At 45.6% G+C, this 24987-nt stretch overlaps 1 protein-coding gene across 4 annotated transcripts in view; it reads left to right on the top strand.

Annotated features, from left to right (window-relative positions):
- Positions 1-24987, top strand: part of LOC135212992 (BTB/POZ domain-containing protein 1-like) — a 337906-nt gene that overhangs the window by 199557 nt on the left and 113362 nt on the right. For all 4 annotated transcript variants that reach the window (XM_064246770.1, XM_064246771.1, XM_064246768.1 and 1 more), the window contains exon 2: positions 10694-10787. The gene's annotated coding sequence lies outside the window, so the exon portion shown is untranslated. The remainder of the gene's footprint in view (positions 1-10693; positions 10788-24987) is intronic.

Genomic DNA, 24987 nt, shown 5'->3' with positions numbered 1-24987 from the left:
CCGATTTAGCATATGGAATGGGAAGTTTATTGACACAAGCGACTCCGCAAACATCGAGATGGCGTCAATCTTCGAAATATTCGTAGTTGTAAGTAAAAATTTTGAAAGCATCATGGAGGTAGTGTGCACTCCGTAGAGCCAGACTTTTCCTTAACCTCTGTTTAATCTTAAAATATGACCTTAATTTCTAACTTCGGAGAAAATACTTACTTCAAAAGAGAGTAGAGGTCTTGAGCTCCTGCTTTCACCACCAACAACTCGTAACTGATGCCTGTTAAAGTGCTTTTTCGGAGGGTGGCTTCATATGTGGTGGAAATTGGATCCGGAAGTCCAGTCGGTTGTTTCCCCTTTACTTGAATATTAGAGCAATATTTTCATTATTGCATTACTATAACATCTAGAATTCATGGAAACAGTTTGTAAAGGCATCGGCTTTGGCAACGATGACTGCCATCCCTAGCACGCATTAAACATTACATTTGTTTCAGCCGTACAATTATTAAAAATTAAAAACAAATTATTTCAGCCATGCAATTATAATTTTTTTTAAGTCAAAGTAGCTATATAGACTTAAATAAATGAAAAGTGCTAGCAAAAAGGATTTTGACGTAAGGAAAAATCTATTTCTGGCGATTGGCTCGTGTCGCCAGCGAAATATCCTTTAATCTATTATTTCTAGGGTAAATGTACTAACACATACCAGAGAATAAATAAAATAAAGGAAAAAGGTCAGTATGAACTGGAACTCGCTCACCCTCCAGGAGGGTGTGTCGGTATGAAAACACTATGGCGAGTGAGACCACTACCACGAGCCAAATGCCAATAGAAATCTCCCACTACAAAAACCCTCCAAGAGGGGAGCCGACCCACAGAGTGAGCAGCTCGTACTACTACTACTCCATCCCATGCTGCCGACTGCTGCGCCTCTGGTGGCCATCCTGAAGTTAGCAGACAATCTTGGGCGAAGGGATGGGTAGGGTGGGATTTCGCTGGCGACACTAGGCCAATCGCCCAGAAATAGATTTTTCCTTACGTCAAAATCCCTTTTCTGGGCTCAGCTCGTGTCGCTGCGCGAAATCGTACCAGAGAAATAGCACAAGATTGTAAACAAAAGTAAATCAGAATAGGTCTCAAATAAAGGATAAAATATATATAAAAAGAATATAATTGCTAAAAGATACATATACACAGGGGTATAAAATTATAAATATGCTTAAATTACCCTTATATCTAATCATGTTTGTTAACATAAGGTAATTTACATATATACAGGTAAAATGACTTACATGTATCAAATGATATCTGTGTAACAGCATGTATCAAAAGTATAATAGCAATTAATATAAATAACCAACGATAATAATATATAAAGGAATGTATATGACTTAATATACAAAACCCGTAAACCATTATAATATGATGTATCCCCCTAGCATAAAAATAAGGGGAAACATCCATGAGATCAATGTTTATAATCATTTGTGAGTGTCCCTAGCCAGACAATAAGGGGCACCCATTACACTATCATAAAAGCAGCTAAGACACAAGGTGAATGCAAATGAACAAGGTAGGAATAGACGAACTTTTGGGTGAGGCAGGTAGAAAGGAGGACTGAATCTTCTACTACAAATTAGCTAGAGTCAGGGGAAACTATGTTACCCGCTGCTACTGCTGGGAATTTCAGAGCTTCCAAGGATTTAAGGTAGTGACGTTTGAACACTGTCGGCGATTTCCATCCAGTATACTTTTTCAACTCATCGAACGTTCATATGTTTTGGAAAATAATTATTGTGGTGGTGGCTACTGCCCTGACATCATGTGCTTTCGGGAAAGAGTCAGGATTGGCTTGCTTAATAAAGTACAGGATTTGCTGCCTGATGCCTTTAATGGATAAAGTTCCACCTTTTTCCCTCTTAAAGAGGGGACCCGATGAAGATGAGGAGGTCCTGGACAGAAAGGCTCGTAAGGTTAAAACTGGGCAAAGGGATACATCTTGTGGAAGGAGGGGCAGTACCTTCCAAGGTTCCCACCTCATCAAAGGATCTTCATTCTTTGCTAAAAAGCTACGTTCCGGAGAAAGTAGGACTTCCCCTGTGGGAAGGAATTGAATATGATCCGGGTCCCTGGATAGAGCCGACAGTTCTGAAATTCTTGCTCCTGAAGCTAAGCTTAATAAAAATAGTGTTTTTCTTAAGAGCATTATAAACGAGCATGTGTCATTATCGGTTTCGGAAGCCAGTTTTAGAACATCGTTTAAGAACCATGAAACTGACGTAGGCCTTACAGAAGGCCTAAGCCTAGCACATGCCTTAGGAATAGACGAGAAGTAGGAATCCGTCAAGTCTATGTTGAATCCAAATTGAAATATCTTTTTCAAAGCTGACTTGTTTGTCGTAATCGTGCTAGCTGCTAAACCTTTTTCAAATAAGGATCTGAAAAGGATATAGCTGAATTAACTGTCATGATTCTAATATCCGATTCTCTCAGGAAGATTGCTAACTTTTTGACAGCAGCATCATACTGTCTCAAAGTTGAATCCCTTTTATCGGATTCCAAGAAGAGAATATTCTGAGGGTCAATATTCGCATCTCTTTTTGCCGCAAACTTCATGAAATCCATAAAGTTAGGGTTTTGAGAATCCCTGAGGAAGCGAACACAGTCTTCGTTTGTACTGACTGGGAGAGCCTGGGACTGGGGATCCGAAGAGGACGAAGGCCCAGCTCCAAAATTAGAGGATACCAGTTGCTCTTCGGCCAGTCTGGGGCTACTAGAGCCACTTGACCCTTGAATGTCCTGAGTTTGTTCAATACTTTCATGAGGAGATTCACTGGAGGGAAGACATAAATCTTCTCCCAGTTGTTCCAGTCTAGAGCCAGGGCGTCCGTGGCATAGGCCAGAGGGTCCAGGTTGGGGGCTACATAACACGGTAGTTTGTGGTTCGCTTGGGATGCGAAGAGATCCACCTGTAACCCTGGGACTCTTTGAAGGATCCATTGGAACGAACTGTTGTCCAGTGACCATTCCGACTCTAGGGGTACTGATCGGGATAGGGCGTCTGCTATGACGTTTCTCACTCCAGCTATGTGAGTGGAGGAAAGATGCCAACTGAACTTGTCTGCCAGGGAGAAGATGGCTACCATGACGTGATTTAGATGACGTGACTTGGAGCCTCCTCTGTTTTATACAATGTACTACCACTGCGCTGTCCAGGACTAGCTTTATGTGGGAGTACTTTGGTGGGCGTAACCTCTTTAGAGTCAAGAACACTGCCATTGCCTCCAGTACGTTTATATGGAACTGACGGAACTGAGGTGACCAAGTCCCTTGAACCTTTTTGACCTGGGAATACCCTCCCCAGCCGCTTAAGGACGCGTCTGTGTGGATGGTGATCCCTGGTGGAGGGAACATGGAGGGCGTACTGACATTGACAAATTCTTGACTCTCGCCCACGGCCGAAGCCGATTCTTTAGAATCAGAGGCACTGAGGATAGTTTGTCCCTGGATCTGACATTTGCTCGCGAGCGCCAGATTCTGGTTAGGTCTTTCAGTTTGGCTTTCATTAAGACGTTCGTCACTGATGCAAACTGGAGAGAACCCAGGATCCTTTCCTGAGCTCTCCTTGACGCTAGTTTGTGACTTAGAAATTGCTTGACTGACTTCGCTATTTCTTTCCTTTTGGTTGATGGAATCGACAGAGTGTGGGAGGATAGATTCCATTGAATGCCAGACCACTTGAAAGTCCTGACTCTGGAGTGAGTCTTGATTTGGACCTGTTTTATCTTGAAGCCTAGATATTCCAGGAACTGAATCACTTTCAGTGTAGCTCTGTTGCATTCCTCGACTGTTGGGGCCCAGATCAACCAATCGTCGAGATACGCTACTACCATAATCCCTTGTGATCTGAGTTGTTGCACTACCACTTCCGCTAGCTTCGTGAACACTCTGGGTGCCACGTTGAGTCCGAATGGAACTACCTTGAAGGAGAATGCCTGGTCTCCTATCTTGAAACCCAGATACGGACGGAAGTGTCTTGCAATAGGGATATGATAGTAGGCGTCTGTAAGAACGATAGAGGTGTGACGGCCCCACGTGGAAGTAAGGTCCGCACCTGTGAGATCGTGAGCATCTTGAACTTGTCGCAGCGGATGGCTAAGTTTAAGCGGGACAAGTCTAAGATTACCCTTCTTTTTTGTGAGCCTTTCTTTGGCACGCTGAACAAGCGACCTTGAAATTTTAATCTCTTGACTCTCGCTATAGCTCCTTTCTGAAGGAGGTCCCCTGCGTACTCTGTCAATTCTTTGGAAGGAAGTTGACGGAAAGGACTGGCTGGAGGTGGGTTCGTCAACCAGCTCCAACCCAGCCCTTTTGACACTATGCTGTGAGCCCATTGGCTGAAGTTCCACCGGTGGCGAAAGTGAAACAGCCTCCCCTCCTACCTGAAGTTCTTCATTGGTTCTGGTAACCGCCCCGGCCTCCTCTGAAGTGCTTTCCCCTATTAAAGGGGCCTCCCGATCCTCTCCCACGAAAGGACCGCTTACCTCTGCCTCCCTTACCCGAGCGGTCATACTTCTGTGAAGCTTGACTCTCGAAGGCTTGATTGTAAGCTGGAGAGATGGCGTAAGAGGTGGAGGGCTGAGGCTGAGGGGATATCACATAAATTGGCTGTGATTGACCTTTAGAAGTGGAGGGTTGGGCTGTCTGCACTAACGGTACCGTTGAAACTTGTTGAGAAAAGCGTGGTTGCTTTTTCTGGTAAGGTTGGAAACGCCTGGGTTTCCTTTGTCCCTTACCTTTAGGTGTCAGGTCTTGCCTCCTCTTAGCCGTAAGGCCCCAACGGTCCTTAAGGCTCTGGTTCAACCTCGTAGCCTCTGACTGGACTTCCTTAACCATAGCTTCTGGGAAGAGATCTGCTCCCCAGATGCTAGACGAGAGTAACCTATTCGGTTCATGCCGAATGGTTGCCTCTTGTAGGACATGCTTCCTACAATTCGTCCGAGCAGTGGCAAACTCAAACATATCTGACTGTACCGTTTGAGTCAGGGCTTTGGTCATGAGCTTAAAAATCGGTTCTGATCCATAAGCCATGGTTGCTACCTCAGACATGGCCATAGAATTGATCGATCTGGCTAGTCGCGATTTTGCGTCAAATTCAGCCTGAATAAGGCTCTCTGGGAGCCTGGGTAGCTTTTCACCAAACTGCTCCATAGCACAGTCCGGTTTGAGTTTGCCAGCTGAGAATGTGTTCGGCAAGTCTTCCCACAATTCTCCAAAACTGAAGGGAGCAACGGAGATGTGGGATCTGCTTCCTTCAACTGCGGTATAGGTTCCCCTTCTGGGCCGCTGGGATGGTCGACCTCGCGATCTTGGTTAGGACGGGAGCGGGGTACTCTCATCCATTGTGAAAATGGTAAAGGGACTCTTAAACGGTTGTATCTTGGTATTAGAACAATCCATGTCCTCTAAACACCTGAGCCATTCTCTCTGAGCCTGGTCACGTGAATAGAGGACTGTCTCCTTAGGTACCCTATCGTCTCGAACCATAGCCGAAGGTGTGAGCCTTGCGTACCTATGAACGGAGGCTGGAGGTCTTCCGGGTAGAACTCGAAGTCCTCTATTCTTCGAGTCCCAAATTCCGGTATAGAGATGAGACCGTCCTGGAAGGGGGCGTATGACGCTACTCTCCATGGGTTGTTCATAGAGAACGGAGGTAGTGAATCATACGGAGGAAGCTGAGTTCCACTTGTGTTGGAAAGTGGAGGAGAGGCTAGAGGAGCTTCTCTCAGCCCGGCTATAATGGAGTCCTGGGAAGTAATCCTATCCGACAGACGAGAGATCATTTGTTCCGTGCTACTCTTTAGGACCCAACCAGGTCGCCCACCTGTTGCAACAGGCCAGCATTGGAGTCCAAAGCCGGAGCTGCTGCGGAGGTGGAGGGGGGGCTCTGAATTGGAACCAATGGTAGCGGAAACTGGTGACTCTGCCGGAGTGCGAGATCTCTCTCTGGAGGATTTACTCCTCGAGGACTTAGAGCCGGAGCTAGAAGCTTTAGACCTGTCTGCTCCGGGATTCCCAGCCGGAGACTTACGGGAGGAGGATGAAGCCGAAGCCGTCTTCCTAGACGACGACGACGTCTTAGTCAAGGTCATCACTTTAGCCTTGACCTTAGGTCTAACCGAAGCGTCAGGAGGAGAATATATTTTCGTCACCCGTATAAAGCCTTGGAAGGATGGAGAGGTTTGCAGGGGTAGAAGAAACAGTCACGCCCAAGGGTGATCCTTGGGTGTCCACCTTACCTACCTCGACCAACAGGTCGTCTATACCTACCATAGGTTCAACATTAATATCCAGGGTCGCGACATCCGTAGAGATATCCTGGTCTTGATCAGTTAATGAGGCAGCCAGCTGTTGTTGGATGAAGGCGATAGTCGGAGCCGCATCTATCGGGTCGACGTATCCTGTCGCCTTGCCTCCGGGGAAGATTAATAATGCCAACCGCTTCTCCAGGATGTAGGGCTGTCCCTTAGTGGCGTTTTTCCCCAAAACCGCCGACCCAGGCCCGCAGGGTAGCCAGTGCGGTATCCCTTACTGCCGGCGCCTGGAAGAGAGGGCGGTAGTTTAGATTTAAGAGTCACTTAAAACTAAAAACTTAAAGTATAACTTAAACTAGATGCCTTAAGTTAAAGTAAATGATGAAAACTTAAGCACTAAAATAGAAGCGGAGCAGCTACTGGAGATGGAATACTTACCCCTTCCAAAAAGCTGGCTCACCAGATCGTAACATATGGTACACGTCTCATGGTACCAGACCTGGATGTCCCCGTGCGGAGTCGCGCATGGAGCATGGGACCGGCAAACTTCGTGTCCACATGGGTCCTGAAGTGTGGCGGAACATCCCGGATGCTCACAGTTGGTGGCCTGTAAGTGGGAAGACACATGAGTATCTTAAAAAACATCACTTACAGACTAAGGGACAGAAGAACTCCGTTGCGTGCCGGAGCTCGGAAAAAATTTGGGCATAACCCCTCCCTGCATCGCCTGAATAGGCTATAATCCCGGAGAGATCCGGTAAAACATGTAAGGGAGGGGGGATGGTTTAAGGTACTTAAGATAAACTTATAGATAACTTAAACCTAAAACACAAGCGAACCGGACTAAGTCCAGTGCGTAGCGGAGTGTAGTAACTCAGCAATACGGTAAGGTTAGCAGAGACCCACTGTATTCTCCGGTTCACTCTACTGGGTGGACTAACATCTTTCCGCTGGATACCAGGACTCCGATCAGGAAGGAGCCCTAGTAAGGTGGGAAAGGCGAGAAGACATACAGGCTCGAGCTAGCCCGGAGCGACAAGGTAGCGCGGAGGGGGGGAAAGGCCAGCACCCCCCACTACGTACCACCCGGCCGGACCGAGAAGCCGGAGAGGTCGAGACCAGTCTGGGTCTGTCCCGACTCCCTAGCCCCTCCGCCTGAGGGGAGAGAGGGAGGCAGGCTCGGGTATGCAGAGCGCGCATGGGCAGACCGACCCACCCCCCCGCCCCCCGACTCTATGGAAGAGCGGGAGGGGGGGGAAGAGTGACTGGACAGGCGTCTGGCTGTCCCGTGATCACGAAGTGACCACGAGGCGGTAAGACCAAATACGACAACTAAGCCTAGGACAACCAACTGATCAGAGAGATGCTATCGGGAAGCAAACTGAACTGAAAAGTGGTAGCATATGGCCACTGGGCCAAAACCAACTGATCAGAGAGATGCTATAGGGAAGCAACCGAACTGATGAGCGGTAGTATAGGCTCAATGAGCCAGGACCTAGGCTAAGCCAGACGCCTAACTAACCTAACTATAACAAAATACACAGTATAAATAAATAAAAATGAAAGAAAGAAAGCAATATAGCAGGAGAAAAAATCCAGGAGTGTACGACTAACCCGAAGGCAAGTCTACCACTCAAAGCTAGTCAGAGGCCGATACTAAGAACCTGGACTAGGGTCTGGATAGAAGAAGCCTACATAAGGTAAAATACATGCATGCATGACAACCTGAGTAGACCGTAAAGCGGATAATAATATAGAGCGTACATAAATAAGGGGATGTTCTAGGTATGGGAGACCAAGAACGAACCCACCACGAGGCAGAACCATGCTGCCATGCTTCCGACCCGAGATCGTATTTATACCTAAAAAACGGCAAATACTGTCTCAGGGCCGGAAAAAACCAACTAACCGTAAATACTGAGTACTTAACTTAGCTGCTGCGATAGCTGCACGCTCCATTATAGATAATCCAATGAAAGGGCACAAAAAAACACAGAGAGAAAATTAACACGTGTGACTCGTGTGCGCTAACTGAAAAGGATGGCCACCAGAGGCGCAGCAGTCGGCAGCATGGGATGGAGTAGTAGTAGTACGAGCTGCTCACTCTGTGGGTCGGCTCCCCTCTTGGAGGGTTTTTGTAGTGGGAGATTTCTATTGGCATTTGGCTCGTGGTAGTGGTCTCACTCGCCTAGTGTTCATACCGACACCCTCCTGGAGGGTGAGCGAGTCAGTTATACTGACCTTTTTCTTTATTTTATTTATTCTCTGGTATGTGTTAGTACATTTACCCTAGAAATAATAGATTAAAGGATATTTCGCGCAGCGACACGAGCTGAGCCCAGAAAAGACTTTTTTTTTTTTTTTTTTTTTTTTTTTTTTTTTTTTTTTTGTCATAAACAATTTACTAACCTGTCTTCTGCTCGAGTTGTGGATTCTGGCTGCCAGAAGTACAAAATTATTCCCGTCGTGGCTTTGCCGTAAACAAACTCATGTATTTTAAGTTGAATTTGGAGTGAATTAAGAAGGAAATGTGTAAAATTACAATCAAATAAGCACTTTGGAGTTTCATTTGTGAAGGCAGTAAGGATAAAACCATCGATGATAAGGTAAAAATGCATTACAGGTCAAAACATGATCGCGGGAATAAGACGTCTCATACTTTCACTAATATAGGCAACAAAATATGTTATTGTGCTGATTCAACTACAAAATTGAAGAATTTCAATAAACATTATTGTTCAAATAATTGTTCAAATGAATGCTGGGAAAGCTGGTTGTCCGCGAGATGATGCCATGTCATATTAGATTAAAAAACTGCCGTAAAAACATATTTTACGAAGACCTCACGTGCTTATTTTAGTTCGAATGGCGGTTTCATATTTCTCATTTTGTTGACGAAACTTCAATCTTTTGAATGGTATGCTTAAATATTGAATTGTATTTTTGTTTCACTGATTAAATAGAGTGAAAAAGCGGCTCATTAGTCCGTGCAAGCGCCTGCACAGCGGTGTTTTACACTATCATATAGGTAGGCCTATATTATTTGGTAACCTCGATCAATCATTACCAATTAACCTCACAGCTATATATCCAACATGGTTGGGGACCCTTTGGGGAAGTAGTGTTTTGTTTGGGGAACCACATTGGGAGAACTGGATTGCCATGTTGTTGCTATGAATGGTTCTGCCTATGCACAAGTAATTAGGGAGCCATAGCTATGTTCAGGAAGAGATTGGCTAAAGAAACCTATTATAAAAGGAACTTTACTAACTCAACGTACCTTACCCTAACCTAACCTAGCAGGCCGTGTTACTTAGCCAGGGGAGGGGGGAGCTGACCTCCAATTGAAGGAAACTCCATTTTAATAAAAAAAAACTTATAACATTGCACATGCATGATAGAATCCCAGGATGGCCAACATACAACTTCTGAGGCTGAGAGAGAGAGGTATCTGGGTACTGATGCTTTATTGCCCGAGTGTGGGCTATACAAGGACAGGTGCGGACGGACATGCAGTACCTGGGTTGGGTCGACATAGGTCTGAGCACAGAGATCAGCAATTTGTGTTTCTTTACATACATATAAATGGTAATATGCACAGGAAGTAGTTACTGCCTGGACCACCTTGTTCAAAAGTTTTAGTGGCCGTGTCGCAGCTTTGCCATAAGCATATTCCAATTGTAAAGGACTCGGTTTGTACAGTTAGGAAAAGTATAATTTACTTTTAAAAATTGTGATTTTTAACTGCTAAGCTAGTGAAACTTAGTTATGTAACTATATACTAGGTAAGTTACATACTATATATAAAACCTTATTTTATTATAAAGATTTCATTTTCATATTTTGCACTGAAAATCTTAAATTCAAAATTGGGATTGAAGTAAAGAAACCTCCTACATGGTAGTGAGCAGTATGGTTATGGTAAATTTAATGCAGTGCTCAATCACCTATGCTACGATTTCAGCTCTTCCATGCAATTTCAGTCAAATTAAGAAATGCTGTAGTTTACTTTAATTAAACCCTCCCTCACTTGGGCAGCAACAATGCTCACATATTTGAACATTGATGAAGTACTCATTGTTGATTGCCCTTTACTTTTTTACTATTGAGTAACTGAACAATTAGTGTTTTAGGTATCGTTCAATGTTTTGAGAATTAGAACTTGTAATTTTAAGTCTTAATAGCATTAAAATAATTTGGTTACAGTATATTAGTTTTCTTGTTTCATGTTCTATCAGTGCATTTTATTTCTGTCTGTAGGGGGAGTATGGTATGAAGATCCATTGTTTGAGATTTGGTATCTGGTGTGTCACTATTCAGTTTATCTTAATTTGTGTAATGAAATACTAATTCCTTTTTTTTCTCTCTCTCACTTTTTTCTCAAGGGGATGAAGGGCTGGTACTATCTCCCCAACCCACTTGTTTTGTACATGAGATTAGAGGACGTCCACCTATAGCCTAAGTGTGGGATAGCTCAAGGTGAGAATGTCATCACTGGGTCAATTTTACTAATCGCGGTAGTAAAGGTATATGCTTTAGACGACAGCTACCTGGCCTGATATTTTTGGTGTTATGTAATGATAATATGCTATACATTTTTTAAAAAATTCTTAAACATTTAATTAATTAAATAATGTTCTGATTAAATATTACTTTGGTGCTGTAATTCTTAAGTTATTAAACATAGTTCCGTGTTATAATCAGAACTACAGTGATCCATTTATAATGGAATGTGTGATTATTTGAAATGCATGGTGGATCACAAAATTGTTCTATATTTTCAAAAACACAGTATATGGTATACAGTGGTACCTCAGGATATGAAATTAATCCGTTTCGAGGCGGCCTTCGTAACCTGAGTTTTTCGTATCTTGAACCGCATTTTACATGTAAATTGCCTAATTCGTTCCAAGCCCTACAAAAACACCCCAGTAAATTTTATAATAAAGCTAAATTGACCAATAAACAATGAAATACAACAATTTGGACATTCAATACCTAACATAACCTTTATTGTAGTACGTACCTGTAAATAAAAGTGTATTAGTGTAGTACATGGTACAAGAAATACTTTACGTACATGTACGTACATGTCGTAAAATGTGGACCTTAACCTTACCTTTCGAGTGAGGCGATCTCCGAAAGTGGCGACAGAGGAGGAGGACAAATGGCAGAAAACATGAACACTTAACTTTATGAAACACATTAAAAATGGCAGAAAACATCAACACTAAACTTACGAAACACACTAACAAATGGCAGAAAACATTAACACTTCTTGATTATCTCCATCTTCGTTCTCCATAGAAAGCATCCTCTTCTTTCCGTGAACTTCAGCAACATTCTTGGGACCCATGGCTAATAACGTAAGTAATTAAGTTCACACACAACACAATAAAGTAACTTGCAGTACAACGAAAGCGAAATCACTAACACGAATTTACGCTAACAAACGAAATAGTATGTATATGTGAAGGAACGAATTCCAATGTTTACGATAACGCTACCGCAAAAAATGGTCAAGGAATGCCTTTACATAGAGGCATGATGCTGACCAATAGGAGAGCAGGATCTTATGGCGGTGACTAGCATCAGGAACCAATGGGAGAGCGGGAGGATGGTGGCGAGTCTACTCAGTTGGCGGCGCACAAGTTTTAAAATTGTTCTCGGTGGTCCAGGCGAATCTTGGGACTTTACAGCAACACCCTTTCGTAACCTGAATTATTTTCATATGCAGAGGCAAAAAAATCTTCGTGTTCGCTTTTGTAACTTGAATTTTTTGTAAGTTGGGACTTTCGGATGTCGAGGTTGCACTGTATTTTGCTTATGTTACTTTAAGGGGAGCGCCGATGTCATAAGGCCGCATTATAAAGTAGTACAGGCTTATTGGCTGGGGTTCCGTTTTGATGGCTTGATGACAAGCAAAAGTTAGCAATTTTCAGCTCCGATAACCAGGTTTTGGCGTCAATACTGGTTAATGGCGCCTCTGTTAGGTATGTATTATTGCCAATACTACTCTATTATCAGTGCTAGACAAGCCCCATAAAACCAGATTGCTAATAACCAAGACCGCCTATAACCAGGGACTATCTGTAAATGACTATTTCTGCGTTATGATTGAAGGGATTTGCTTCAAATTTTTACTGCTTATTTTACAACTTAATATTGAAAAATTCTCTCGTGGTGAAATTTAGAAATTTGACCTATAAGTTCATTTGTTTTGCAGTTGAAAAGAATCATGACATCTCTCTTCAAAATTAGCAGTAACATTTCAAGATATGTTTATTTACAAATAAAATAGTCCAAAACAGTCTAACTTTTACATTTTGTCACTCACAGTGCCTTAAAAGTAATAAACAAAATTGGCCATGAACCAATCTAAAAAGTTTTTTTACTTATAAAGTTTTTAGATATGTTTATTTACACATAACAGTCCAAATCAGTGGATCACTTACTTGATGGTTTATGGTTTACAGTGGCATACAAGTGATGAACAGAATTGTCAATAAACCAATCTAAAAATTTTTTGTTCCTGCACAATATGCAAATCTTTACAATAGGAATTACTTAAGGCAAAGCCCATTCACAGTTGCTGAAATCTTTCAAACAAGGCGATTCGGTAGTTAACTACCAGTCCGGTAGTTGGGGTCCCTCTCGACTGGACATAAACATTCCAGTTTGCTTTTGGCCGTCATCAGGGAGTATACATGTATTCTTAGCTCTCTGCCTTTTTGCTGATTTCATTCAATCCTGGTTGGATTTTTCTGTTGTTTGTGCTATTATCTTGCTGCTTTTTGAGTATTATTGTGTTAATTGTGTATTTGATAAATTTTAGTTAAGCAAACCCATGAATCATAAATACCAAGGAAGTCCGCCCTTGGCCGGCGATGCCCGGGGTGCAGGGCAAGAAGTGTGGTAACTTCCGCTTGCCTATTGATCCCCATGCCCTTTCTTCCTGCTGCTAAGGGCGTGAGTGTACTATGGATAATCATTGTACTGAGTGATGTGACTGGTCTCCAGAGCAGTTGGGGAAGTTTGCCAGAAGGAAGCGATGTCAGAGGAAGACACCCAACAGGTAACATGCCCCTGACCACTCCCTTGGTTGCCGACCTTTTGTCTTCCTATCTCTCCCGACAATCGTCCCATACTTGCTGTTTCCCCTTCGGGGAAACCTCTGCTCAGTCTTCCTCTTCTGACTCGTCGGAGGAGGAAGAATAGGGGGGAGAGCTGGGGACCAGGACGACACTCCTCTGGGGGGTCTTTTCTCACTCCAAAGGTCTCCTTTGAGGCGAGGGGGTACCCCTCCCATTAACCCAACTCTTTCTTCTGCAGGTGAGGTGCCAGGTTTGGATCAGGCATGGACTTCATTGGGCCATGAGGGAGCCCCTTCTGTGAGTGCATTGCTGGCACACCTGAACAGTGCTAGTGCCAGCACTTCAGTGACTCACTGTGGTTACAACCACCATTTGTATGGTGACCCGACATAGGTTTGCTTCGGTTCCCACAAAGATCTTTGCCCCTCACCCCACTACTGTGACTCCTTCAGTGATGGGCATGCATTCCCATCTGCCAGCAACTCTGACATTAGTGCCAACCCCTCCTGGATTCGGAGTGGACCCCCTGCCTGTTCCTGCTGTACCTCTCTCACCCCTGGTGTGTCTGAAATTACTCCACCTGTTGCTCCTGATGCTGTTCCTAGACCTGCTACTCTGCCTGCCAAGTCTTCTGATGCCCCTTGGGGGGACCTGACAGCTTATCTGCAGAAGCTGGCGAAGAAGAAGTCGGAGAAGAAGAGGCCTTGCAAGGTGTCATTGTCTTTATCGTTATCTTTGTCTTCATTATCTGCCGCCTCGTCACCTCCCTCTTCGAAGGCCTCATGGCCTAAGAAAAGGAAGGTAGCTTCTCTGCCCCCTAAGAAGTCTCATCACGAGGCTTCTGAGGGTCTGCATCCTCTCCCTGAAGAAGCAGTTGGTTCTCTTGTTGGCTCACCTGCTCCTTCGGGAGTGGGAACTGTGGCACTGTCCCCATGGTCTAGTGTCACAGGAACCTCAGGAGTTCAGACTCCGGCTCATTCGTCCATCTAGTTCTAAGAGTTCTGCTCCTGGAACTGGAGTGTGTCAGATACTCATTTGTAAGGTTCCCCGAATGCACGACCCTCTAAGGTTCTGGAGTGATCACTCACTGTCCCGACATTGGCACAGGATAAGAGAAGGGGTCGAGTTGTGCAGGTGACTCACCCCTACCTGTGAAAGCCAAGCCTGGCTCTTAAATAGGTACCAGGAAAGATGTCAATGTCCCTCAGGACAAGGCATCTGGAGTAGCTAAGAGGTCCCATGTTCAGTCCTCTTCGCACAAGGTTTTGACCTCGAAGAAGACTGGGATGTGTCATGAAGACAGTGCATGTTTTCATCAACCTGTCAATCGCACGTCCTTGCCTGACTCACGCTCGCATGAGCGGACGAGTACAACACCAACAAGCATGTCAACAGCGAGATGAGAACTTCTGCACTCTCCTCGGGAAAGTGTTTCACCGAGGCAACAACACTCCTAGACATGTTACCTTCATCACTGCAGGTTGATGATCGCCCGCATCTTGTTCCTTCTGTCAGCTCTGCTGAAAGGACGAGTGGGAGCATCCAATCCTCCTCTCCTATTCCTTGTGCTTCCATGTGATACACCGGGAGGGGCGAGGTGGATATGAGGAATTGTGCAGTGTTCTCCGCAAGATTCAGCAACTGGAGCCTATGTTCTTGGAGGGGTTTTAGTTCCCCACTGGACATATGCTCACATTCAGGATGGATCAAAGGGGTCTGGCGAGGTTCTCCCTCCTGTAGGAAGAATAGATCGGGAGGACCATTCTCTCGAAGGGCTTTAGGGCCCTTTGGCTAGAGACTTGGACAACCTCGAGGTACAGAGGACCTTTAGTGACATCGTATCGCTGATCTGTCAGCACAGGAATCTTGGGGAAGCAACCATGGCCTCTTCTTCAGGTGACTGCCCCTCTTGTCTCGAATCTTTTTGGGGTCCTAAGAAGGAACCCAAAGTTTCAATGGAGCTGTCGTGGTCTGCTCTTGCTGACAGTGTATTGGGCCAAGTGAATAATCTTGTCTCAGGACAAGAGATTTCCCTTCAGTCCAGTCAATCAGACAAGATGCTTCCTCCTCCTCTACCTAGTCAAACATTTTTCTACACACCTTCAGAGGTCTCTGCTGACTAAGCTGGTTGACCCCGACCTAGTCTGACTAGGTCCTGGTCTGTCATTGCAGCATCTTATTGCAGAGAGTGCATCTCTTGCAGCAAGAAGCAGCAACCCTGGAGGCTACTGCCAGGGCAGCCCTCCAGGCAGTCTCCTGGCTAGAGCTGTGGTCCTTCAAGTACTTAAGGTTGCTGCCTTTTCTGGAGGTATCGTCCCAGGAGAAGACTCAGTCTTAGGGAGACTGTGCCAGTCTGGAGTTGGGGCTATTTCATACCTGGCCTACCAGACAGTAAACCTGTGGGTAAACCTGGTGCTCAAGAGGAGGGATGCTGTCCTATCTTGTATCACCAAGTCTCTCGGTCCCAAGTCGGTTTTGACCCTACGCAACAGACCTTTGCTGGCTTCTTCTTCTCTTCAATAGAGAGTAAGTAAATGCTGCCGTGGACGAGCATGAGGATGAAGACAAAGACTGCCTTGTTCGCCAGGCAGTAGCGAGGACCTCTGGGTCTTTGCATTCCACTGCAGCTTGACCTTCAAGTCTAGCTAGCTCTTCCTCAGGCCCTAAGAAGTCTAGTTCTGCAAAGGGTGCTTGTTGAAACACCCAGCCTTCTTCTCTCCCTTTGAAAGGGATGCAGTTGCATCCCTTTTATCTCTCCTTGCCATCTGGAAAAGCGGTTAAGGGACAGAAGAAGGGGAGACACTAGGAACGGCATTCCCCTCTAGCTGCTGCCACTGGTGTAGGGGTGCCTATCGAGCCATTGGGCCACATAACAACAATATGCAACAGAGACCTGGGTAGTAGATGTCCTGCGGGAAGGATATCTACTTCCCTTCGAGTCTCCGCCACCTCGAAGGTTCTCGGAAGTACCTAGCACTTTTGCACGAAAGTGCAGATGATGTGCAAGGGCGCTGTGAAAGTCATGTCACGCCGGTCTCCAGGGTTTTAAAGGTGACTCTCTCTCATAGAGAAGACTGCGGGGGCTGGAGAGTTGTGATAGACCTCTCTTCTCTTCTCTGATTCGTTTGGCAGACTTGGTTCAAGATGTAGACAGCACGTACCATGCTTTCCTCTATCAGGGAGAATGACATCATGCTTACAGCAGACTTGAAGGATGTGTATTCCAGATACCCATCGATCAGCCATCCTGCAAGTACTTTTGATTCATCTTTGGGGAGACGGTGTACCAGTTCAGGGCACTGTTTCTGGCTCTCGACTGCTCCCCAGGTGTTCATGAGAGTGTTCACCCTGGTGTCAGCTTGGTCACACTCACAAGGGATACGTCTGTTGAGATATCACGATGATTGGCTAGTCCTGGCTAGCTCTCACTTGCAGTTGCTACAGGACAGAGATCGACTCCAAGTTTTGTCAAGATCTAGGGATCATGATAAATCTTGAGAAGTCCGATCTCGAAGTATCTGGGTATGCTGATATATACGGTAGCAACAAGAGTCTTCCCCTCAGACTCATATCAGCAGGTTCAGAGAGGCAGTACGACAGCTCATGCCTCAACAGGAACAGTCAGCTCGGCAGTGGCAAGTCATGATAGGTCACCTGTCATCTCTTGAGAAGCTGTTCCCTCATGGACAGCTTCACCTTCAGTCTCTCCAGTGAAGACTGAGGGAGTTTTGGTCACAGTCTCACAACCCTCAATCCGCTCTCGTCCCCCTCACGCAGGAGGTAAGAGAGGATTTGGACTGGTGGCTCGACAACAGGAACCCTTCGTAGGAGTGGAACTTTGCACTCACTCTCCATACATGCTTCTTTTCTCAGATGCATCGACCAAGATCTTTTTTTTTTTTTTGCTCGCCCTGGCATCGGCGAAAAGTTGGTGAACTTCATGATCTTTCCTTTGATGTAAAACACTCAAGGGGATGTGAGTTGGTTACACTTGATTTTGTCCCAGACTAAGTAATGAAGACTCAGAACCCATCGGTCCCTGATGCTAGGTTAATGTCTTTCACCATCCCCCCGAGAGTGACTTTGTTGGTGATGATTCTGACGAAATACTGCTTTGTCCCTTTAGAGCGCTAAGGCACTTTTTGAAGAAGACTTGACTTCTCTGTCGTGGGTGTTGACAACTGTTTGTTAGCACCGAAGGTTCCTAGAAAGAAGTATCCAAGAACACTACAGGTTGTCCCTGGTTATCAGGAGGGTGCTGATAAGCAAAAAACGCCATTAACCGAAACTCAGTAATCTTTGCCACCATGTTTGGTTAATGGCATCTGTTGGTTAATGGCATCTGTTAGTGGGCACACCAGACTGCCTTCACCTCTCATTACGTTCGTGATATTGCCCACTGGTCCTTTGGGCAATGAAGTGATTGCTGAAGGTAACGCCCTTACTACAATTATGGAGTCGATTCGGAACCTTGACTCAAAAGTGCTCGCGCTACAATCTAATGTGCAAAAGTGCAGTGATAGTGATAGTGTTGTGGAGGGGACGTCAAACCGGTCCTATAGCGCCTCCAGGCTGAGACCTCTGTCGGACTCCCAGGACATAGGGAATGGACATGTCGTAAGCCGAAGGAGGGTTACGGGAACTAAACACCGGTCTAGCGTCCCTTCGGCAGAACCTGAAGACGATTCCCAGGCTGCCAAAGATCGTGCGCGGGCTCGAATCTTGAAAGAATATTTCTCTTCCTCCGAGACGTCTTCTCCTCAACGAGGGTGGGTCTCTCGGAGGGCCTCTCAAGACGAGAGCGGTAAGGACGTAAGATGTCGCACAGGCGGCCATCGTCTTTCCCGCCCTCTTAAGAGAGGATTTAGAGAAGAGGACGCTTCATCAGAAGATCGGGAACGTTCTCCTTCGCGACTTCCGCTTAGTTCTTCTCTGGAAGACTTTGAAGACAGTATCCCGCAGAAGAGGATTAGGACTTCTTGTGAAAAGGAGGTAGTTTTATTCTCCAATCTACCTGATTTTAGTCCTGAGGGAAAAAGAGGGCATCCCCTCGCCCATCTTCTTCTCACTGGATAAGTCCTTCGCATGAATCTTCCCCGTCTAAAGAGACCCTACTAGCGATGCATCAACAATTGTCTGCATTTTTTGCTAAAAGGGAGTCAAGATCACGTCATCGTAAGAAGGATCTATGGTTGCCTGTCAAGAAATCCAGGTGTTCTCCTTCTTCCTCTCCTCGTTCTTCTCCCTCTCCTGTTTCGTCGCCTTCTAGACCTCGACGACTCATTCAGGAGCGTGTAAGTGCTCCTTTTGATAGAGTCTCTAGAAGTGTCGGCGAAAGCGACAAAGACGCTAGTTGTTGCACAGGTGGCCGTCGTCTTTGTCAGGAGTTGGAGAACGCTCAGAGGACTCGCTTCGGCGGTGTTCGATCGGAGGAAGATATTGATAATCGAGAACATAGGGAGAGTCTCCAGCGCCATAGAACTTTCAGAGAAACTTCTGTTAAGGTCTCTCCTCGGTGGGACACTCCTCCAAAAGGAATTAAGCGTCGAGACACTTGGCAAGAATCCCGTAAAGACGCCTCTCAGCACGCTCGTCCTGCGGTCCTTCAAGAAACTGCTCAGAACGTAAGATTTAAGTATCGAGAGGCTTCTAAGGACAACGTTGATGGCGCGCTTCAGTCTACGTATCATGACACTCCTCAAGAAGTGCGCAAAGGTATAGTTAGAGAAGCTCGACGTCCTACTCGTCGTGAAACTTTTCAGGACGCTCGTGAGGACGCTTCGTTGGATGCTCGATATCGCAAGCATCGGGTTACTCGACAAGAAACTCACGATGCAGGTTCTGAAGACGCTAAACATCCTAGACGTCATGACACTATACGGCATGATTTTAAGAAGACTTTACTAAGCGCTCGACGTCCTTCACGTCAGGACGCTCGCCAGGAGGCAGATGAGGACGCTAAGCGTCCTAAACGTCAGGACGCTCTCAGAAATATGAGGCAGGACGTTCTTCAGACGAGTGATCGATCTGTTCTTCAAGAACTTAGACAAAAGCCTCATTTGGACTCTCGTCAAAAGGGCAGGACGCACCGCATGACGTTCCTTTACAGGAACTTGATAGAAATTCGACGCTGATAGGAGAACATACACTAATCTCCTCTTCGAAGATTCCTCCGGGAAATAAAAGTTTAATCTCTTCTCGCACGAAGCAGGGCACCTCTGCGGTTCCCTTGGAAGAAGAAGATTCAACTGACTCTGGTCCTGAGGATGAGGAAGAGCCTGCAGCCTCATCATCTTCAGACTATAAAACCCTAACTCGCCTTTTGAAAGACTTGTTTCCTAATAAGTTTCAAGCTCCAGTTCCTCTCTCTCCGCCTTCTCAACTATCTTCATCGAAGGCAAGGAAGACGCCAGGATTTGTGAAGATGGCCACGTCACTCTCCACAAAAAGGGCATTCAAAAGGATTCACGATTGGATGGAATCCAAGAAGGCGAAGGGCAAGACTTCATTTGCTCTTCCCCCCGCAAAACTTAGTGGTAGAGCAGGAATCTGGTATGAAACAGAGGAGGAAGCAGGTTTGAGAATCCCTGCCTCCGCTCAGGGTGATTTATCCAATTTAGTTGATGATCTTACCTTCCGTCAGCGAAAGTATCCTGGACGATGTCGGAAATAGACCACCATCTTAAGGGTATTTACAGGACACTAGAAGTTTTTAACTTCCTTAACTGGTGTCTGGGGGTCCTAGATATGCAGTCTAGAAGCTCAGACTCTATTTCCTTAGAGGAATTATCTAGTATTTTGTCATGTATGGACAAAGCAGTAAGGGATGGCTCCGACGAGTTGGCATCACATTTTGCGTCAGGAGTCCTGAAGAAACGAGCGCTTTACTGCAGCTTTACATCAAAATCAGTATCGCCCGCACAGAAAGCAAAACTGTTGTTCGCCCCCTTTTCGGCTCATCTTTTTCTTCAATCGATGATAAAAGATCTATCAGTGAATCTTCAAGAGAAAGCGACGCAGGACCTATTATCTCAATCCTCAAAACGTCCTGCTGCTCAGCCCTCTTCCCGGACTACGCAAGTTTCCAGGAAGAATTTTAAGCCCTTTCATGGCAGAGCTCCCTCGAGAGCCTCCACTCAGGGGAGGAGCTTCCCTAGAGGCAGAGCCCCATCAAAACCTAGGGGAAAGAAATGACTTATCTACCCTTCAGACACTGGTAGGAGCGAGACTCTCTCTCTTCGCAGAAGCATGGAGGATAAGAGGGGCGAACAGTTGGTCACTCGATGTTATCGAGAACGGTTACAAGATCCCGTTCCTCTCAAGACCTCCATTAAGCACGGAACCGATAGATCTGTCGCCCTCTTACCAGACTTCGAAACAACAGATCCTGCTAGATCTTCTGGATCAAATGTTAGAGAAGAGAGCGGTAGAGCGGTTCTTTCATTGAATTCCCCGGGCTTCTACAACAGGTTATTCCTGGTTCCGAAGCAGTCTGGGGGATGGAGACCTGTCCTGGACGTGAGCAGACTGAATCTTTTCGTAAGAAAAGAAAAATTCAAGATGGAAACTTCACAGTCTGTTTTAGCAACCCTAAGACCAGGGGATTGGATGGTGTCCTTGGATCTCCAAGACGCATACTTCCATGTCCCGATCCATCCTCGGTCCAGGAAGTACCTCAGGTTCGTCTTGAAAGGACAGGTCTTCCAATTCAGAGCCCTCTGCTTCGGTATAAGTACAGTTCCGATGGTATTCACGTTTCTGATGCAAAACGTAGCAAAATGGCTTCATCTTTCGAAGATAAGAGTCTCACTCTATCTAGACGATTGGCTTATCCGGTCATCGTGCAAGACAAAGTGTCTTGAGGACCTTCACACAACGTTACAGCTGACAAAAGCCCTAGGCCTTCTCGTCAATTTCGAGAAATCCCATCTGATCCCAACACAGTCCATCGTGTATCTGGGGATTCAGATGGATTCAGTGGCTTTTCAAGGTTTTCCATCCATGGAACGTCGGCTGAAATGCTTAGAAAAAGTATCAGTCTTTTTAGAGAAGGAAATATGCTCGGCGAGGGAATGGATGAGTCTGCTGGGGACCATTTCCTCGCTGGAGAAATTTGTTTCTCTGGGAAGGCTACTCCTCAGGCCACTTCAGTTTTTCATAGCAGACAACTGGAAGAACAAGAAAGACTTAAACGAAATTTTGAGAATCTCTCAGTCGGTCAAAGACCATTTGAAGTGGTGGTTCGATCCCGTCAAGCTATCGGAAGGACTGTCCCTCAAACTTCTGAGCCCAGACCTAGTGGTGTTCTCAGACGCGTCCATGACAGGCTGGGGAGCAACACTGGGGGAGGAGGAAGTGTCAGGCCTCTGGTGAGGGGAACAGAGGTCCTGGCACATAAACCTCAAGGAATTAGAAGCAATTCGATTGGCTCTGCAATTCTTCGAGTGAAGAATTATGGGACGGATTGTCCAGATCAATTCGGACAACACCACGGCTCTCGCATATATCAAGAAACAGGGAGGGACGCATTCTCGATCCCTGTTCGAGATAGCGAGGGATATCTTGCTCTGGGCGAAGATGAGAGATATAACGATACTAACGAGGTTCGTGTCAGGAGTACAGAATGTTCGGGCAGACTTTCTCAGCCGTCAACATCAGCTGCTTCCGACCGAGTGGACTCTCCATTCAGAGGTTTGTCGGGAGTTGTGGAGGCTTTGGGGGAGGCCATTAGTAGACCTCTTCGCGACATCGAAGACAAAGAGGCTTCCGGTTCTCGACCCAGGAGCGATAGCGATAGATGCCATGCTATGGAATTGGAAGGGAATGGATGTCTACTCGTTCCCACCATTCAAACTCCTGGGAGAGGTGATAAGGAAGTTTGCGGCTTCAGAAGGAGCGAGAATGACCCTGATCGCCCCATTTTGGCCTGCAAGCGACTGGTTCGCAGAGGTCATGTCATTTCTGGTAGACTTCCCAAGGACTCTACCAGAAAGAATCGATCTACTCAAACAGCCCCACTTCGAGAGGTATCACAAAAACCTCTCCGCTCTGAGTCTGACTGCATTCAGACTATCGAAAAGTTGGCCAGAGCGAGAGGTTTTTCAAGAGCAGTAGCAAGAGCTATTGCCAACGCTAGAAGAACATCCTCTCAAGCTGTTTACCAATCGAAGTGGGCTGTTTTTAGGAGATGGTGTAGGAGGAGAGATATTTCCTCCTCCACGACCTCTGTGAGCCAGATTGTTGATTTCCTTCTACATAGAAATGTTGACAAGCTTTCAGTGCCCACGATCAAAGGCTACAAAAGCATGCTGTCGATGGTCTTCCGACACAGGGGCTTGGATTTGTCGAATAATAAGGATATGCACTATCTTTTGAGGTCTTTCGAAACCTCAAAGATTCCACGACCTAGAATTCTGTCATGGAATCTAGATGTTGTCTTGAAATTTCTAATGTCAAGCCCATTTGAACCTTTGCATACTGCTTCGATGAAGGATTTAACTAGAAAGGCTGTTTTCCTAACCGCTTTGGCAACAGCGAAGAGGGTTAGCGAGATTGAGGCCATGAGTAAGCATGTGGGCTTCAGAGAACACAATGCGGTGTGTTCGCTGAGTCCCTCGTTCTTAGCTAAGAACGAAAACCCGTCCAACCCCTGGCCCAAGAGTTTTGAAATCAAGGGGTTATCAGAGATCACCGGACGAGAACCAGAGAGAGTCCTGTGCCCTGTCAGGGCTCTCAAGTTTTATCTGGCGAAAACCAAACAATGTAGATGTCCGTCGGACAACCTGTGGTGTTCCGTCAGAAGACCAGAATTACCAATGTCGAAGAACGCCCTAGTGTTCTTCTTAAGAAGCACCATCAGGGAGGCTCATTTGTCCTGTCTAGATAGTGACCTTAGTCTTTTGAAGATTAAAGCTCACGAAGTCAGAGCTGTAGCGACTTCGATGGCTTTTCAGAAGAATATGGCACTCAGTGATATCTTGAGTGCCACATATTGGCGAAGCAACTCTGTGTTCGCGTCACATTACCTGAGATGTGAAGACGACATATGAGAATTGCTACTCGCTGGGACCGTACATTTCCGCAGATACAGTAATGGGGACATGAAGCGGCACGATTCCCATCCTTTGGAAAATGGATAGGTGTGCTTTTAATTTATGGTGCTGTTTTTTATGGTTGTAGGGTCGCCGCTTGAGGCGGACTTCCCTTTATTTAGCCTAAAAGTTATGGGACTAACTTAGTTGGGCTAGGTCAGGTGGTATTGTTTATGCTTCGTTGTCCTCAGAGTATGGTCAAAATGGTCTAGTCGCATTGTGGTCACGCTCCCGTTGACAGATCATCTAGAACTCTCCAGCTATACAGGTCACTACCTTGCTGGAAACTCTAGTAAAGCAGAAGCAGACTTGGGTGACAATAATCACGAAGTCAGCTATGCTAACAGGTAAGGAACCAAGATGTCAATCATCTGCATGTAATTTATTTCCAAAATCCTTCTATTCTGTCCCTTCCCACCTCCAAGGGTGGGATTCAGCTATATATATATCTGGCAGGTAAGTGTCATGAACAAAATGATATTGTCATGATACAATAAAGTTTGTTCATACTTACCTGGCAGATATATATAATCAAGTACCCACCCACCTCCCCTCAGGGGACAGTGGTCTAGAAAAATCTGAATAGAAAATGGGAATGGTTCCCGACGCCCGACGCCCGCCTCCCAGCGGCGGGAATGGGTACTAACCACCTGGCCGACCACTGCGTGTGCCGGGAGTTTTGAAATTCTGTTGAACGTCAGAGAATACAGCTATATATATATATCTGCCAGGTAAGTATGAACAAACTTTATTGTATCATGACAATATCATTTCTATGTTCTCATACCCATGCTCCTTTTTTATGAGTAACCCAGAAAAGTGACTGATCTTGCAGTTCCTAACTTCGATCAGATGCCAGTGGCTGGATTTCCTTCCTTGCTCTTACTACCAGGAAGAAATTCTTAGGTGTGCTGAACTCCAGTCGGTTCATAGCCTTACTCGGATTCCTCCCACCAATCAGTGGGTCTTCCTATTAATAGTAAAGGACTGAAGGTTTGTATATTGTGCAGGAACAAAACACAATTTTTCAAAGTAAATTGTATTTTTCCTAACTATACAAACCTGAGGTCCTTTACACTAACTGCCCACCTCATGCCACCCCTCAGTCTTCTCCCAGGGACTAAAGCAAATTGGAATGTGTATGTCCGGTTGGGGAGGACTCCCAACTACTGGGCTGGTAGTTAACTACCGAACCACCTTGTTTGAAAGATTTCAGCGACCATGTCCAGGCTTCACCTTAAGTAATTCCTATTGCAAAGGACCTCAGGTTTGTAAAGTTAGGAAAAATACAATTTACTTTCAAAAATTGTGATTTGTAGCATTATTACCTCAGGATATGTGTATTTAGACATAACACAGTTGGAAACTGTTGATAAGTAAAATTCTATAATTCCCGGAAATTTGGTGGTCGGCACGGCCCTTAATTACTTTCCTTTAAGTACTCATGTCTACCAGAGCAGCAATATGCATTCTTTTACAAAGTTTTACTGTAGA

Source organism: Macrobrachium nipponense, chromosome 42 (assembly GCF_015104395.2).
Source record: "Macrobrachium nipponense isolate FS-2020 chromosome 42, ASM1510439v2, whole genome shotgun sequence".
Taxonomy (NCBI): Eukaryota; Metazoa; Arthropoda; class Malacostraca; order Decapoda; family Palaemonidae; genus Macrobrachium; species Macrobrachium nipponense.
The sequence above is the reverse complement of the archived record's forward strand: the minus strand, read 5'-3'. Positions and strand labels throughout refer to the sequence as shown.